The sequence below is a fragment of the Patiria miniata genome, unplaced genomic scaffold (assembly GCF_015706575.1).
Source record: "Patiria miniata isolate m_02_andy unplaced genomic scaffold, ASM1570657v1 HiC_scaffold_16, whole genome shotgun sequence".
Classification (NCBI taxonomy): Eukaryota; Metazoa; Echinodermata; class Asteroidea; order Valvatida; family Asterinidae; genus Patiria; species Patiria miniata.
The window spans coordinates 6,187,213-6,205,735 of record NW_024037054.1 but is presented as its reverse complement, the minus strand read 5'-3'; the positions used below and the strand labels follow the sequence as shown (position 1 = coordinate 6,205,735).

General features: G+C 38.1%; 1 long non-coding RNA gene across 2 annotated transcripts; it reads right to left on the bottom strand.

Moving 5' to 3' along the window:
* Positions 1 to 938: 938 nt before the first annotated feature.
* On the bottom strand, positions 939 to 17,688 carry LOC119722779. 2 transcript variants are annotated; one of them, XR_005270479.1, is made up of 4 exons: positions 17,074 to 17,688; positions 15,588 to 15,745; positions 1,895 to 2,378; positions 939 to 1,054 (listed from the first exon to the last, which is right to left on the bottom strand). It is a non-coding gene; the product is annotated as an uncharacterized LOC119722779 (long non-coding RNA). The 2 variants fall into 2 exon arrangements; XR_005270478.1 differs by lacking the exon at positions 17,074 to 17,688 and having other exon boundaries at positions 15,588 to 16,145.
* Between the last annotated feature and the right edge of the window lie 835 nt (positions 17,689 to 18,523).

Genomic DNA, 18,523 nt, shown 5'->3' with positions numbered 1-18,523 from the left:
AGAGTGCTTTAATACATAATTTTAAAAAATTGACAAATTGTTTTTCAAACTGTTTGTGACATGAACATTAACAGCTGTATGGTTTTACCTTAAGTCTATCAATGCAGCCACACATGATATCACCGTGGCAACCAAAGACCACTCATCTCCATCTTGAGCGACCCCTGACCCTATCTGGCGCCACACTTCCCCATGTAGCTCCAGGAAATCTGCCCACAAACTCAATAGGCAACATGGCCAGAAAGTGAACAGTGATGCAACACTGAATGAGGTGCAAATATCACTGTATTATGCATGCGCCCTAGAAAGCCTCGGCTTCTTATTTGAACATGCCCACGGGGGGAATATTTCCTGATCGCCATACTCGAGGTGTGGTGCTTATATGGAATATTTAGTGACATACACATAGCGCTGTTGGCTGACATTTGGGTCGGAGTGTCAAAGATAGAGTACCATGAGTGGAATCTTACAGTTACAGCAAGGCCCTGATGGAAGAAGCAGAGAAGAGATCCACTTAGGCCTACACCACAATGTGATGAGTGAACTGGATTGCATGCTCCCATTAGCTGACATTAGGGCTCAAGTGTTCACACCTGCCCCTTTCTTTGAGTGATAAAAGCTTGCATTTACATGCAATTTACTGAAGTGCAAATTGAAGGTCATGACACATTTACAAAGAAGGACAACAGAACAAGTTTTTCTTTTAGATGTAGGCAAGAGTACAAAAATGCAATTTGCTTGAGAGTTGTGTTTGCTTAACCATGTGCACAATGCCGAAAAAGATAAAAACTGCCCTGCACTGAAATAAAAATATACTTCTGAATCAACAAATATACACAAGCAGGATGTAAATAGGGCATAAATCGTAAAAAAAAAAAATTAAAGAGCAGAGAAAGACAGACAGAACAGAATACAAAAAAATCAGACAGAAATGTTAGGGCATAGTGGTCCAATAGTTGTTGTCTTACTCACTGGTTCATACTGTGTTCTTGGGCAAGGTACTTTACTTCAATTGCATCTCTTCACCAAGTTGTAAACATATACATGTAGGTACCTGCGAAGGTAGAAAACAGACTACGTTATTCTTTAACTTCTGCATAAAACTGATATCAATTTCCATTGGTAGATAAGGAGGAATTGTGATTGTGAAGCAGCATGAGTACTGGAATCACCTGATCAGGCATGCAACTGGGAAATCACAAAAAAGGAGGAAATTCAAATTTTTCCCAGACTTTGTACAGTGTTTTTCTATTTTTAATGGCACACATGGGAAGTAAAAAAAGAGGAAATCAGCTGATCCGAGGAAAAGTTGCATGCCTGCCTGATGCAATATAATTCATTTTTTGTGTGTCAATTTTTATCCTTGTCTCTTCTTAAATCAACAGGACATGCATTACCATATACCTTATCTTTGGAGTTCAAACCTGATGGTATGTTAGGTTTCTCAGAGCCTTAATTACTTCAGTGCCTCATTACCCCCAGATGTGCAAACCTATCCACAATAACACCACATGTTCAGAATAAAAAAGGAAGACACCACATGTTAAGACTTAAAAAAGGGAGATTTGAGTGGGATGTGCAACACCAAACTAATGGATGATAAACACTAAACAAATTCCAATTACTGACATTGCTACAGAAGAAAAAACAACTGAAAAAAATCTTCCTCTAAAAAGGACAACATTTTTATTTCAGAACTTTTCAAAAAGTTTACATGGCAAGTCCAACAATTTTGAGGGAAGGGATGCAGTGATTGAAAGATTATTGACAAAAACATCTTGAAGGCATCCCAATCCTGCAGGGCATCCCAACCCTGCAGTGTCTTCCAATGATCTAAGCCATGTGGACATCTGCTAGTTGTATCCATATTGGCATCTTCTGTTATTTTTCTTACCCGCATCACTCACTCTTGATGAAGCATTCCTTGGCAACGAGGGCTGTTGGTCTGCACCAATCAATCTCTTCGTTCCTCCCGATGAGTCTGAGACGTCTTGGCATCCCAACTGTCCCCGCATCTCTCTCCCCTTGTCTCGGGTTCTCTTGTCTACCGTCCGCCTCCAGAGAATCTCGACTTTCACTGGGGATCCAGCTGTGGGTTTTTATAAGCTGCTTTCGGAAATACTCAATTGAAGATGGCAAATCATTTACAGATAACTCAGCGTGGGGATTATTTGCGATCTCCCCCCAAGAGCCAGTGATGATGCCTGTGTTCCAGATTATTCACACTCAGGAATGCTTGCTTGTCGAAACACAGCATTCTGGGTGTGGGAATGATCAAAATGTGGGAATAAAACACTGAAGTTAAAATGGAGATGGACTGAGATGGAATGATAATGCAGAAGAATGGCCACCAAACTGCCTTTAATTGCTTCCAGTGTCTGTGGAGAATTAAAAAAACAAACAATGTTACATGTAAAGGCAAACAGAATAATTGAGGGTTTTTTTTGGGGGGGGGGGGGGTGGTTGAGCAAAGATTGAGTAAAATGTGAACTGTCAACATCATTTGAACAACAAAAGGTTGTATTTTTGTGCCATCCTTACAACAGCAATGGGTTGCATTTTCACTGTCAAGGCAGTACATGTATTCGCTTTTGAATCCCATAGGCCTTATTCACGAGTCGGCCATATTTAATTGAAAATCTTCAGTTTTGGAACTTGCGAATAGAAGTCAAAGCTATGAAATAAAGTTAATTACAAATTAGTACCAGTCTGCTCTGATGAACAATTTAAAATTTGTGATCAAACATATCCTAACGTTTTAAGCCACATTTAAAATAAAATTGAAAGTGAGGCTTGAAAAATAGTCTGGCACCATCCCATTCAACAGCTTACAATTTATAGAATGCATTCAGGGAACACGATCAAAAATGTCTTCCACATGAATAGGGTCTATTGGAACTAACTGCTCAATCATATATCTCAAGTGGTTATCTCATGAATTGGTTTGAAATATGACACTTTCATGCACTGAAATATGACACTTCAAATGTGAAACATACATCGACTTAACAGATCCTACACGAAACGGCAGTCAATTCCATAAACACACGCTAGTCCCATAAGTCATTAATGATCAATACATGTACACTATATATGTGTCCCTCAGTTTTATGTGTGTATTTGTGCTGAACATTTATTGATTGAAAAACACTGGACAGACAACCTCTAATGGAATTAAAATTGACTAATTAGCATAGGAGTTGTCCTAATGGACAGACAATATTAGTGACTCATTAATACAATGGATTAATTATTTGCATCTGGTGATGTAAAGACATGTTGTTCAGTTCAGAGTCCAACTGTATTGAGAACATATAATGGGGATAGATTGGGGGGCCAAAAAAAGTGAAACTATATGTTTTTGACGATCAATTTTAAACAAAAATAAATTGAACATTTATTTATACGAAAAAAAAAATAGAATTTGAGCACAGGAATTCAAGTCATAAAATTAATTTTCTCAATTAAAATGTTTTGATCAATTCATCCACCTACATCAGAAGAGTTAAAAATTTGTAGCAACAAAAATATAAAGTGATACCTGATATGAGCAGCATATTGTTTGATATTAGAGACACAACCATATGTCATGTTTGTTCTCTATCCAAAAATCAAGCAATGAATTTCACTTACATTCAATGCACATGCAAATGAACTTGGTAAGGGACTCCCATCGAGCATTCATAACCCTATTTAAAATAATTGATATTAAATTGGAAATAGCTTACAGCGGAGTTTTGAGTAAAAGCCAAAATTCCTTGTAGCATGAATAATTGATGATGAGTTCCGATCCGGAGACCGATTTATCACAATAGAAATGTCCATATTTGTTTTGGATTTCTACCCCAGCCCTAATGTTCCGCCGATGTATTTAAGCCGTCCATCACGGCCCCGGCCATGTCAAATCCATTTTGGGATCTTTCATTTACTGTTGCATGCTACATTTGGCAGGCCTGAGCGACCACTTTGAAGTCTGCCGCCAAGCGCCCTAAACGTAAATAACGGCGGGCAATCTCTCGCGGAAATCTTGGCCCTTAGTTGCCATTCCCCCTGTGTTCTCCCCCGACAATTGCCGTTGGATGTCGGTTACCGACAGCATCAATCAGGCAATTATGCACATGACCCAGCACACTGCTGCTGCTGAGATATATGCAGCAGCGGTCCGTAATGCTGTTTGTAAGAGTACATCATTGCGACTACTGATTTGACTCCAATATTGCCACCTAGTTTATATCACGAAGGGGATCTATTGAAATTCACTATAACATATGCTTCAATTGAGCCACAGATTAAATTTCTACAGCACGCACCCTCACATTATGGATAACAAATTAAACACAATTTCCTTTTTCTCTCAGAAACACGATTAAATTTCTACAGCACGCACCCCCACATATGGATAACAAATTAAACACAACAATTTCCTTTTTCTTTCTGAAAGCCATGTTTCTGAATTAAGAATACTTCACAATCTCTATGAACAAAGAATTTTTTAAGTACTTTTTTCAATTTTGTAAAGTTGTTATGTCAAAACAATTGTTTGTTAAGTAACAAAAGTTTAGACAACTATGAGGTTTACTGCTTGTATTTGGCAATTAACAATATTAGTTTCACTTCAAGGCATTATTTTAGTTTGTGTCTACATTTCAACCAAATCATAGAAACACAACTGAACATGCATGCTTTCTGCCACACATGTAACTTTGTCATATTTCCTGTTTTTGTGTTTGTATGTGCGTTTTAATTAGATTGTTATTTTACTGTCAAAACAAGGTTGGCATTGTCCATATAGAGAGTATCCCAAAAGTTACTGCATGATGATGACATGATCAAATATTAACAGAAAAGAAACAACTAAATCCATCATCAAGGTTCATGCATTGTTCGCAATTTCTTTTCAAATTGGAAGTAAAATTAATATTTCTTCATAATCTACCCCTCTTGTTCCCCTTCAAATATTATCTCAACTGCAATCCTCATTCCCTTACCAATTAACCAGTTATAACCTTGACATCTAGTAAGTGTTTGGACAAAGTATTGTCCAAGTGTCTCATTCCTTCTGGGAAAATACTGTCCCGTGTGTACATAACATTCATATCTAGGTCACGAATAACAGACCACAGGGTTTGAATGTCAGCCACTGACCTAGCTAGCATGTGGGTCACCCCATGTCTATATCTTTCACCCGATGGAATCTAGGACTAGAGGTGAATCAGCCGAGGAATTGGATGACTGGTGGTGGATGCATTGATCAAAGTCCACCGATTTGGTTTGGGATTATTGGACATCATTGTTTGTCTCAAACCAATTCATGTGCATTTGATGTGTTTCTAAATAATAAGATTCATTCCTGTTCGGGGATCATTTATGTAAAATTTGGAATCTTATCTTTCACCAAGTGGTTTTTAGGCTTCCCTTTCCTGATGAATATTGTAATTGTAGTTTTGTGTTTCCTGAAATGAGGATTAGCAAAATGCACCATCCTCTGCAGTGTGAAAGTTGCACTTCATGAGGCATTTTTTTACCTCTTTGGGTTTTCGAGATCAATGTCTAAGAGAATGGTTCTGAAAAGAACCAGAGGTATAAACTTGACGTTCTGGTCAGTATGCTCTGACCGTCTTCAGGAGAGAGCATACTGACCGGAACATCGAGTTTATACCTCTGGTTCTTTTCAGAACCATTCTCTTGGTTGAGAAATTATTCGCACATGGTGTTTCCGCAAACGTTTCATTATTTAGTATCTCCACCATGCAAAGCCTCAAATCTTACTTAAGATCAATGTCACACCAAGGACAGACAGAATTAAAACACTTTTACACATTTCCTTCAAGGGTAAAGCCTGCAACATAAAACAGAAACAGGGCTGTACATAGCTGAAACACTTCTACCCTTTTGTCTTGCCTTCAAAACAGAGTTACTGGTACCCCCTCTGTCTTTCCGTCAAAGTTCTAACCATTAAAAAAGTTTTGATAGCTGCACAGTTGAAAATTGAGTTCATGGCCCCCTTTGAACTACATGCAGCCCATGTGAACTAATATCACCTCCTTGCCCAGGGAATGGCAGAGTTTGATACCCATGGCCTGCTTTGAGAGGCATAATTTAGTTGAGTGACTAAAATAGGGGAAAGATTATTGTTTGAATTTTCTACTCTGACTTATTGTAGGTGTTATCTTTTCACGTTCAATTTGTTGTGTTATTTTATATTTTTACTATTATAAATTAAAACAGAAATCATTTTGACACTGTTCTTAAAGGGAATATACATCATTTGCTTTTGCTCTAATTTTCAGAAATGGATGGAATTGGGGGGTTGGAAATATAAAGCAAATATAGTTACACTGACTTTTTGGAGGTTTTGGGTTCGAAAATGCTATAAAAACCAAGAAAAACGATCATTTTCCTGTAGTCTGGTTCCCTGACTCCATATAAGAAGAAACAGAGCAGTTTACATACATTGGGGAATTGTAAGGTCAGGGAACCAGTCTAGCTGGCTCGTACCCGTTCAAAGGTTTGTAATCGATTGCAAACAAGTGCAATGGTCAATTGGGGCCAGTATTTGAAAAAAAGCCAGTTGTTTCCAACGCTGATCAGCCGATCAGCGTTGGAAATTGATACAAAAATACCACTTTTCTTGAAAATGACAGAATACCAGGTGCCATAATTTTACAGGATGCTTTAGACTGTCATTTATCAACATCCTATTAAGGTATTTCGCAAAAACTTGGTAGTTTTATTTTTCGATGTTTGCAAATGTTGTATATTCCCTTAAAAGGAATACACAACATTTGCAAACATAAAAAAAAATTACCAAATTAGCACGAAATACCTTACTAGACTGTAAGTGAATGACAGTCTAAAGCATCCTGTAAAATCATGGCACCTGGTGTGCTGACATTTTTAAGAAAAGTGGTATTTTTGTATCAATTTCCAATGCTGGTCCATCCACCAGCATTGAAAACAAAACCTGGCTTTTTTTCAAATACTGCTCCCAAATTTGTCATATTTAGTTAGTCCCAATTTTTTTGCAATTGATTACACACCTATGAACGGGTTACAACTTCAAGCCAACTAGACTGGTTCACTGACCTTACAATTCCCCGACGTCAAATTGCTCCCTTTCATCTTAAGTGGGGTCAGGGAACCAGACTACAAGAAAATGATTGTTTTTCTTGGTTTTTCCAGCATCTATGAACACAAAAACTTCAAACAAGTCTATGTAACAGTCTGCGCTATAAAATACTAACCCCCAAATCCAACCATTTCTGAAAACTACAGCAAAAGCAAATGCTGTATATTCCCTTTAATTAGCATGATCAACTCCATTCAAATATCTTCCAACCTACAGCAGTTTCTGTGTGATAAACTTCTAATCTAAAACTCAAACGCTTCACTTCACTCTGTCAGTCAAATGTAAAGGAGGTCAGATAGCCTCCGCGAAGGAAGGGTAGGAATGAGATTAAAATGCAGTCAGTATAAAATTGGCCAAGTCAGCCACATTGTGTGCAACATTCGCTTGATTCAGCCATTTCATTAAACTCCCCCTCTTGGGCAGCAGCAACGCATAAAGTATGCTCTGTTTGATTTCTCGTATCCGGTCGTCAATTTCTCTTCTCAAACCTACTGAGGTATAAAAGGTCCAATCGATAGTAATTCGGAAACTATGACCCAGTTTTTAAGGAGCACGTACCAAGGGAGTCTCTTAGTTTTTTGTCTTTCTCACTTTAATCAGGTTAGCTGGTCAGGGAAGGGAATGCACCCAATTTAATTGGCGGAGGACCGAGCAGCATCCATTCAACTTCAGATCCTTGGCACTTATTACATAGCAATCTGAAGTGGAACATTCCTCTTTAGTTTCAGCAATTTAATACATGCTCATCCTCTTTATTACTTTCCTTTTCTCAACCATGTAATATATCACTGCAATCTGCAACTTTTTAAAGCTACAATTTGAGGAAATTTTGAAATTTAATGTAAAGCTAATATGCAATTCAGACTTGACACAAATAGATTTTGCATTAAGTGTCCAAATGTTTTAGAGTGGTAAGCAGAATGACAAGTTTTTAATTTCATACACATCACAGTCTAACTGTTTAAAAAGAATATGAATTCTTGACTTCAAATTCACAACATCCATGTAAAAACACAAGCTATTAAAAAAAACCACAGGCTTTACTCTTCAAATGCAAAGGTATGTGTTCATAGTCATCAGGGGAGACATGACAACATAACCATTTATATTGGAAGACTAACTTGCTAGTTAGACTTGGATGATCATGTGGTTTATAAGTGATCTATTCAATTGCATCACTGCCTATGAATTTCGAGTTCATCATTCATGTAGATAAGGGACCCATTCTTGAGATTCTTGACTGCACAAAATTAAAATGTTTTTTTTTTCAAAAAGGAAATTTAAAAATTAACTTCTGATAGCAAACATACAATTCTGATGAATATGTTTCTTGATACGAAAGTGAGACACACAAAATTAACTGTGCACAAACTGGCTAAAGCTTTGAATAACTGCAACTTAAAATGCTTAGAGTGTAGCACACAAATTTAACAAAGAATTTCAATTATTTGGATTTTCTTCAAAATATCAAATGCGTACAAAGCGTCTCACGAGGAAGAGTGAAAAACAAAGCCATGACAAAATAGAACCAAAACAAAGAAAACTGTGCACAAACAATCTTTTCACCTCATTCAATCATTTGATTTGCAGCCTCCAGAATTGGAATTCATGCATAATAGCCACAGTTCAACAAGGAAAACAAATTCATTCCTATTCATTTCTTTCATCTCTCCGTGTACATAACAACACAGCATTTTGCTGGGGAAGAGGTCACAGCAGACAGCAAACAACTGTCTTATTTGATTACAACTCCCAGGTGCTATTGATTCTGAAGGCAGGATGCCTCTCGATTAGATTCCCATCTCCACGAGGATAATTACGCAGCGTCAAAAACAGCCAATCAATGCAGGGAACCTTCTATACCTCTTATAAAAGCTATCATATCACGCTACCAGCTTTTGTCCCCTGCATCGACGAGAGACGCAACGGGGAAAATCCGGCTCATGTGTGACTGCTTCCCGACTCATTCATGTTCAAATTGTGGAAATTATCACGCGACTGTGAAATGATTATTGGCAGGCATTGATTTGTTTTGAGAGACGATACCCAGGGAGTTTCTGCATCCTGACTGACCAGGTATATTGATTCATGATCCGTCTGGAATCTTGCTCGTCCTCCAAATTTCTTTTTAATTTTACATCAGTGTCTGTGTCCCTCAGCAAGACACTTAACTCCAATTGGAGTTAAGATCAAATATTAAGTATAACAAACATACTGTGCATTCACACAGTGCATTAAGGGCTTATGTAAGTTATCTTCATTTCAGAACTTGGAATCAATTATACTAGAGACCTGATATTTGTACAGTAAATTTACTTTATTTTCTTTCAGACTGCACCCCATTGGACTGAAATATTCAAAACATTATCAGCAGTATTCTATCCTGTTTGAATCAACCTCCATAAACATGATCTAATTTTGAAGCTGTTTTTATTGGGTAATTAAGTCAACCATGAATGCGAGCGAAGCTTGGTCAAGCATAAACCCTGTCAGTATATTAACATGCTGTAATTTACGTGCACATGAACAAGTCAACTACCCCCCCCTTTTATTTTCTTCTCTCGTGACAAATACCCGGACATTTTTCACAAGTACTTGAGCCAAGATGACTCATACGATTACATTCAACTACTGCACCCAAATTAAAAGTGTTACGCTCGGTCGTCATATTGCACAGCGGAGGAAGAGAAGGAGGGAGGGGAGAGTGTGCAATCGGGCTCAAATGACTAAAGGGAAAGAAAGAAGAAACGTTGAAAGGCTAGGTCTTCATATTGATAGTGAGGGGATGCTCAACAGGGCATATATAATTCCAGTCGTGTAATGGAACAGATCCTTAAAGAATGGCTTTTTCACAAAGACTTCAAGGTTCAGATTACTATCACGGACTGACAGCGTACTATTTCCCTAATCCCCATACTGTGGAGTGTTGAAAGAAAGAAAAAAAGATCAAAATTTTCAGGTGTGATTGTCAAGGGATACTTCTGTCTTGCAGTGCTCTAACAGACAAATACTATACCCTTTCGTGATCATGACATGTTAATTTACTACTGTCTGGCCACTGCTTGTTGATTGCATTCTGTGCGCGAGGGAAACCGGTGCCTAGTTTATGTAAATCTGTCCTGATCAGTCCATTAACGAGAGATACAATCGTAATCTAGAACTTGTGGGTATTTCAGGGGGGAATTCGGTATGGATTACATATGCGTGGGTTATGTGAACAGGCTGAGCGATTCGCTTGGCAGCAGGACATAAATCATGATTCATCTTCTTTGCCTGATATATTGATTGTAATAGATACATCCCTGAACAGTTAAAGAAGGACTGTTTAGTCTTCACAATATAGACGACGGTGAAGCTGTAACTAAATGCACAGGAGGATGAGTAACAGAATGTTGAGAGGATAAAAGGAAAAGACACAGACATTGAGGAGAGACAAAAGGTTATCCACACAGTTGTGGAATTTGGGTCTGTCAGTCAAATGATGATATTTTTTTTTTCAGCACAACATTAGCCGAGATGGCATTTTTATGTACCCAGTATATACATTTACTTAGTGTGTATCCCCTTGTTGAAGTCACTCAACTGACAATGCATTCAGAACTAGCACAGACTAGTTTCCGTACATTTACTAAAAAATAAACTGGGTGCGTACCTATGTTCCCAATACCGATGTTTCCTGAAATCCTTACCCTAACCCTAACCCTAAGGATTTTCTAATGAATTCATGAATGGTATGTCCGACACAAGCTGGTGCAATAAGAAAGGACATATAATTAGAGACAAAGTGCCAAAGGGAGTCTCCTCGGAGAAAACACATTAGATTTTTCTCAAACATCATATCCATCTTCTTTTAAGGACAGGTGTCTCTAGATTGTCTACTTGCCTTTATTCACCTGGGGTCACTGCTACTTGCTTTCATTACCGACAACCCAGCACAACTCCTGAATTGAAATGCCCCCTGTACCTGCGTAGGAGTGCTCCTCCCAGCAAGTGAGAAGAAACGTTCTTAATGAAATAAGTCTCCTTGCTCCGGGCATGGCCAAGTGCTAAGTGCATCGTTCCTAACTGCCAGAAAGTGCGGCCGGCGGCTAGGTTGATTAACACTGGCAGGTACTACTAAGGAGGAGCAGGTTCTGAATCCAAATGCTTGAATTGCATGCATTTTGAAATGAACACTTCAACTTCAATTCCCATGCATGGTTTCAAACTAGTAAAGTGTGTTTTTTTTCTGAAAAGTGCAATTCAATTTGAAAAAAAAATATGATTCAATCTTATACGTCTGTGTGAGTTGATTGTGTTTTCATAAAAACTTCCCCAAGCACAGCACTTAAGAAGTACTTGTGCCTGTGAAAATAAACCTTTTACCCAAATTAAATTTATTCCAATCTATTTATACATGTGGCATCACAGAGGCTGAGACAGAAAGATTTAAAAAAAAAAGCCTGCACTCAGGATAACTGAAATAACTGAATGTGTTATAGAACATGTAATAAAATCCACCAGTAAAACCACAAACCTCCAAAATAAGGGAACCGATGAAAATAGTCACATTGTTTGCTTGTCTACTTCAGACCAGCACAAAACGGCTTTTACATACTTTTACACAAACACTGTCTAGATTATACTAGAAAATGGTAACTCGGATCCTTTGAACTACATACCTCAATTAATAGTCATAAAAATCATCTCAGTTAATTGATCAATGCTTACCTCTTTAATAACTGGCAACCTTTGAGCCCAACACACAAGAAGTAAAAGTGTAACACCTTGCCTCACCATGGTCTCACCATAACTGGATCGACCATAGTCCCAACACACTGTCATTGAAGTCATCACAAAAACCCTGTCAGAGGGCTAGGCCACAAACTTTTATGAGGCCATTATGCCATTTGCAAGCAGTTTGGAAAGTGAGAAGACCAATTCTGCTGTCATAAAAAAAATCAGCAGGACTGGTGGAGGTTTTATGTGTCTGTATCAAGGTGATAGGGGATTGTAGTAAACAAAAGGGATTACGAGGACATCTGAGGTCACTGCAAACGTTAGCTTCACCATGCTGAATAATCTGTGATGAAGTACACCTAAAAATAATACCATTGTAAAATTTCAAAGGCAGTTTATGATTTCCAAATTCCAGTCTTGTGGGTTTTTGTGTGTGTGGATTAAGAACAGTGCAGAGACAAGCAGAGTTGAAAATTGGAACTAGAGTTTGCTTTTCTTTTTTTATATCTGTGGAATAGTGAAATCAAAGTTTACCTCTGACATTTTGAACTCACTCTGCACTGCTACATCAACACTGTAAATAATATCCGAAAAATTACTTGTAAAGAGTTGGCAACTATAATAATCAATGAAGCCATGAAATCCCATTCTGTAGTTGGATATGAATCAACAGAACAACTTGAACCGTGACTTGTTTTTCACATTATGCCAAAGGATTTTTTCTGCTCTCAACTTGAGTTGAAAGAGTTTCTCAATTCTTCTCAGAACCGCACACCCACAACCAAAACACGATTCTTACACCATGTATACTAACTATACTGAGTCACTGGAGAAAACAACTGACAGAAAAATTGCCCAACTTTGATTTTGGATAACCAAATTATTGGGGTATTTGCAATGAAAACATTGGGGGGGGGGGGCGCACAAATCAAAATGGAAATCCATTAATTAATCACTCTTCAACCCTACATGAATAGCAAAAGGATATGATTACAATACTTTCCTCCATTGCAATGAAGAAGCCACAGTTGCTTTAGGTCATGGCCTCAGTCTCTTCCAAGGGTGAAATGTTTTCAATTTGATGCTTTGTCAACTAAACCAACTCCAGTTCCGAAAATGATGATGTATGGTGGCACATCATCAACTTTGAACCTTAAATATTTTGATTTAATATTCCTGATAATGACAAGTAGCCCGCCACACTTAGCTTCTCCTATGCACCTGGGATTCTGCATGAGGCCCCAGCATATCCAGAGGGCAGATAATAATGCGGCATGTGGTACCACTTTGGGCTTAAATTCTGAAATATTTCTCCGGTCCCCTGTGAGTTTGAGTCCTGGTTGCTCAATCACTTCTAAATGGGGTTTGGCTTTTGGACTAGATTTTTCACTTCATATTCTGAAGGCTATGATTCTTCACAATTAAAGGGCAGTGAATAAGTTACAGACTATTATGCCCATTTCGTACTTCCTGCTGACTAAAAAAAGAAGAAGAGGATATTCAGCCAAATTGGTAAATAACACAAGTGAGCCTGAAACACTGTCGTTCATCCAAACTCAACTTTGGAACTGACATTTACTGGTAAATAATTGAAACACAATGAAAACACAACTAGCTATATATAAAGATGCTGTACAGCATATGGTGTTACCTATGAGCCATGAAGAAAAACAAATAACATTGGTACGCCATGCACCTGTTCATGCATGCTAACGGTATGGAATGCACTTGACAAATTGTTGGCTGAATGTGCACAAACCGATATCATTTTAATGTGAGACCAATCACAAAATATGGAAATTTATCAACCTAGTACCAAAACCCCTTATTTGAGTGTGCCCAAGGGAGAGCAAATATGGATGGTGGCTTACATTCGTTAAAAGCAGTGTCATCCATCAAAATCAAAACCCCAATTTCATAATCACACGAATACAAAAATGAAAAACTTCATGGCACTGGCAGAATTCACCCATGGGCTTACTTGTACATAATAACTTGTACACTACCAATTGTGCAACTGTCGCTGTTTATGGTATTTGTTACTGTACAGTGTACAGTCATACGATAATTTTCTGACAACTACAAATTACTGTATTAATGAGGTATTAAAATTACGTATCATAAAATGTAACTTTTGTAAGGAAACTTGGAGCTGCTGTATCCCCAGCCAATCCTCAATCACAGGCTAACCCTAAATTGAAGTTTTCAGCTGGACTGGAATTAATACGTTTTGACAGAAGCCAGTCACTGTGTAAGGGATCACCTCAACAGCCTTTTGTGTAACCCTTTTGAATTCTTCAACAGCCTTTTGTGTAACTTCCATAACCAGTTTAAAGGGAATGTAGGGCCTACACCATTGGCTTTTGCTGTAATTTTCAGAAATGAACTATTTGAGGGGTTAGTATAATAGATCAAATATTGTTACACCGACATGTTTGAAATTTTGTGTTCGAAAATGCTGGAAAAACCAAGCAAAACAAAAATGTTCAAGTAGTCTGGCTCCCTGACTCCACTTAAGATAAAATGGATCAATTTATAGGTGCCGGAAATGTGTAAGGTAAGGGAACCAGTTTAGCTGGCCTGCACCCGTTCATAAAAATGTAACCAATAGCAAACAAAATTTGGACTACAAAAATGGTAAATTTGGAGCAGTAGTTGAAAAATAGTTAGGTTTTTCCAACGGTGGTCGGCCGATCACCGTTGGAAATGTACACAAAAATACCATTTTCTTGAAAATGACTTCACACCAGGTGCCATAATTTTACAGGATGCTTAAGACTGTCATTTACCAACATCCTAGTAAGGTATTTCGTAAAAACTTGGTAGTTTTATTTTTCGATGTTTGCAAATGTTGTATATTCCCTTTAAATTATACCTGGTTTTCAGAAGAAAAAAGGGAAAAACAACATAAGACAAAGTACAGAGAAAATAAACATGGCTGATATTTTATCAAAGAATTAGTTACTTTTCAGATATTCTCTTGCCACACAATGGACCCAACGACATGCTCGGAACCTATACAAAAGAACTTGTACAAAAAAGTCTTCTAACAACAGCTTTCTGAATATCCCAGGACAAAGGTCACATCCTATGACAAAATCAACACATTTCCTGTCAAAAGTGTCAAGTAAAACTTACATCAAGACATATACCCCATCAACTATCTTAATATTTCTTAGAACTGGTCAATGAGTAAACACTTAGGTGCAGCAAGTCTCACCCAACCAATTAACAAATAAATAAACATAGGTTCTTGTGCCATGCAGCCATATATGCATGTATATTTATCCCAAAAAATTAGCACCTATGCTATAATGCAAAGGGATCTCACTTAAGTTTACTCAGAACCAGCGCTCATAAGACAGGCATGCAACTTGGAATTTTGAAAAAAAAACGAGGAAATTCCAAACCACACAAGACTTTATACATACAGTGTTTTTCAATTTGTAATGGCATTCATGAGAAGTAAACACCGAGGAAATCAGCGGATCCGAGGAAAAGTTGCATCCCTGATAAGAAGTTGGATATGAAGAAATCTTCAAGGATAAATACAATTCTCAAGAGTTTTTGGTGAGGATGATCCCTTACAGCACAAGAGCCCATCTGGACAACAAGTTCTTGCCACCCATTGATTTGGATTCTTTTCCCCATTATGCAGTGTATGGAAACACTAATCTATATGCAACCCTCCCCATTAAATCCACCCCTTCTTCCCTTTCACCTCCAGACCAATACTTACTTCGGCCAAAAGAGGCTCAGGCATCAGCGGCAGGCCTTGAAAAGGTACCCCTAATGGACATCAACAATGGGAACACAGGATCCAGTGCAGTGTGAGGGCTGTTTGCTGCCGGATGATAAGCTCCTTTACTGGGTCCAAAGCTTTCAAGACCAGCAGGGCTTCGGGAAAGGAATGCGGTATAGTCATGGATCTGATTGTTGTCTGGTATATATGCATGAGTGGATGGTTTGGGTCAGTTGCCCTTTCAGCATCTTGAGAGCAAAGTAATAAGAAAGACAGGCCCTGTCCATGAAAAGTTTGAGATGTTTGGATCACCACTTCACTTTCAGATGAGAAAGCACAGGTTTCGTTCAACAGGCATGCCAATGTGAAGTCACAAAACACCAGGCTATTTCAAGATGCATATGACTTTCTACAGTTTTTGTTTTTCAAGATAAAATCAAGGAAGTCAGGCTTATCTAACTTCTCAGGCAAAGTTACAAACCACAGTTTCAGTGGACTGGAAGATTTCTGGGAAAAGCCACTATAATAGTGTCATGACTAACAATTGCTACATCTGATCATATGGTTGCATCAATAAGAGTGAAGAAGAAGAAAAAAACTGAACAATTAAAACATCTTGCCAGAGCAAAACAATAAAACTTAAGGAAAACAATAAAATCGTGTACATGTACTTTGTATACGGTACTGTTAGTTTTTATGAGCATGCATTCTACAATTATGACTAACAGAACAAGAAATGTTCATATTACACACGCATGATATTTTAATAGATGAATGTATCAAAGGTGTCAAGAGGTTAGAAACTTGCGCAAAGATTTCACAACAAAATCATCCATCAAAATTTCACTGAAATTTGATGGCCTTTTTCAAAACAAATTTGCAACTCACAGTATACAAATTACAGTAGCTTTTGAAGAAAATAAATAACTTAATTGTGAGGCAGCTGAGCAAACTTTAGATATACTGTACCCAAAGGGTTGAATAGGGACCACAATTGAACAGATGTTCGTAGACATGTCATGTCCAGTAGCTCATGTGAAATATGTGAACTGTTTGTTTAGTTTGTTCATAACCTTTGCTTCTCTCATGCGACACGTATTCTAAAGAGCAATATACATGTAGACAATATTCGTTTGTGGACTGTAAACACTTGACAAATCACGGGACCAATGTTATTGCACGTAGACCTTAAAGGCTTAATCTCTTGCAAAGGTTGAAAAGGCTTCACAAAAGTTCATTGTTTTAATGATGCCTTGAACATAATTTCAATTTTTTTCCTCAATTTTCTTTTGATTTTACAAGATTGTTTTATGACTTAATTACAATAAATTGTGTAGACCATCATTCAATGCTGTTTTACTTGAGTGCTCCTGAGATGCTAGGAACTCATTCCATTTGCACCTCTACAATCACAAGATATTCTCCGGATGTGAAAATTAGCAAACAAACAAAGGCTTCCCAAGTATATTCTTACGATCTTTACCATGAAGGAGGTATTCTGCCGGGTTATTGCAAACTTTGAACATATGATTGTCCTACGCCTTGGACTCTTTCTTCCCACATGTTGACACAGTACTTGAGGGCAAAATGCAATTAACCCAACCTTATGCAGAGCAACGCATGTAAACCAATACAGTATGCATTGAGACAGGGCCAGAAAAGAGAAGAAAAAAACCGAACCACTAGCCAACAACAAACAGGCCTGAGCCACTGGCAAGGAGGCCTTTGTGGCATGAAAGACCAGGTGATTATCATGTGTAAATGGGCAAGACAAAAGGGCTGTAAGAGCAAATAAAGCCCCACTATTCATGGGGCTTGGGCTGGCTGGTCACAATGCACACAACTCTCTGGCTGTGTGGCACACAGATTATGCTAAGCTTGTGGTTATTGGGATAACAACTGAATAACAGTTTCTTGGATCTGTGAGGTGAGAGGATCAAGAAAGGTGGTCATGTGGGGTCTAAAGTGTGGGAAGCTCTACAGAGGAAATTGTCAAAGTTATGCCAAAAATGACATGTCTGGTCGGCGGATGAAAGACCAAAAATCCCTGTAAGAGCCATGGCATGTATGACTCACTGTACCCAATAAAACTGTTAATTTACAGAATTGAACTACACTTCCAGTTCAAAATAACCAATAAAAATTATGAATTCTAGATTTTTGTTTTTACATGTATATCAACATCAAATGAACTCTTATTTGAAAGTATATCATGATCTTTTCTCTTTCAAACTGGTTCTAACCCAAAGACAAAGTAGGAGAGCCAAGTTGGAGCAGTGGTTTCTTTCCTCGCCTTCCACCTCTATGGCCCGGGTTCGATTCCTGCCCTGGTCCACATGTGGATTGGGTTTCAGTCCCTACCTGATTCTGTGGGTTTCCCCAAAAAATTATTATGGGGTTTTCCTCCCACCTCTTAAACTGTAATTTCTTCTCATTGTCTTTTCTCTACAGGTTTCTTCATGCTTCCGTGCTAAAGTGCCTAGGGTGCTTTTAAGGAATCCTTGGTTTCATTACCAGAAATAAATAATATTATTTTTTTTTATAACAAAACAACAAACCAAGCAAAACTGAAATAGCCCCCTCCCACTTCCCCTCCCCCAAAACCCCACCACCACTGCATACATGTTAAATGGATATATTGCCATGGTAAGAACTAAGATACAATCAAACAATTACTGGAAAAGTACTTAAGTCAAGTGTAAGGTCCAAATGTCACCAAAACAATTAAATACTACATTTTTATTTGTGGCATATCTGGGAAAAGTTCCCATCTAGACCCCTTCAGCTGCTCAAAGTGCAAAGATTGTCTGATACCGGTGGCGATACTCACAAATGCGGTGGGTCCACTTGTGAACTTGATACACTGCTGGACAGATGTATTCTTATCTATCAAAAAAGTGCAGCACGGTGTTAACGATGTTGTTTTAACAATT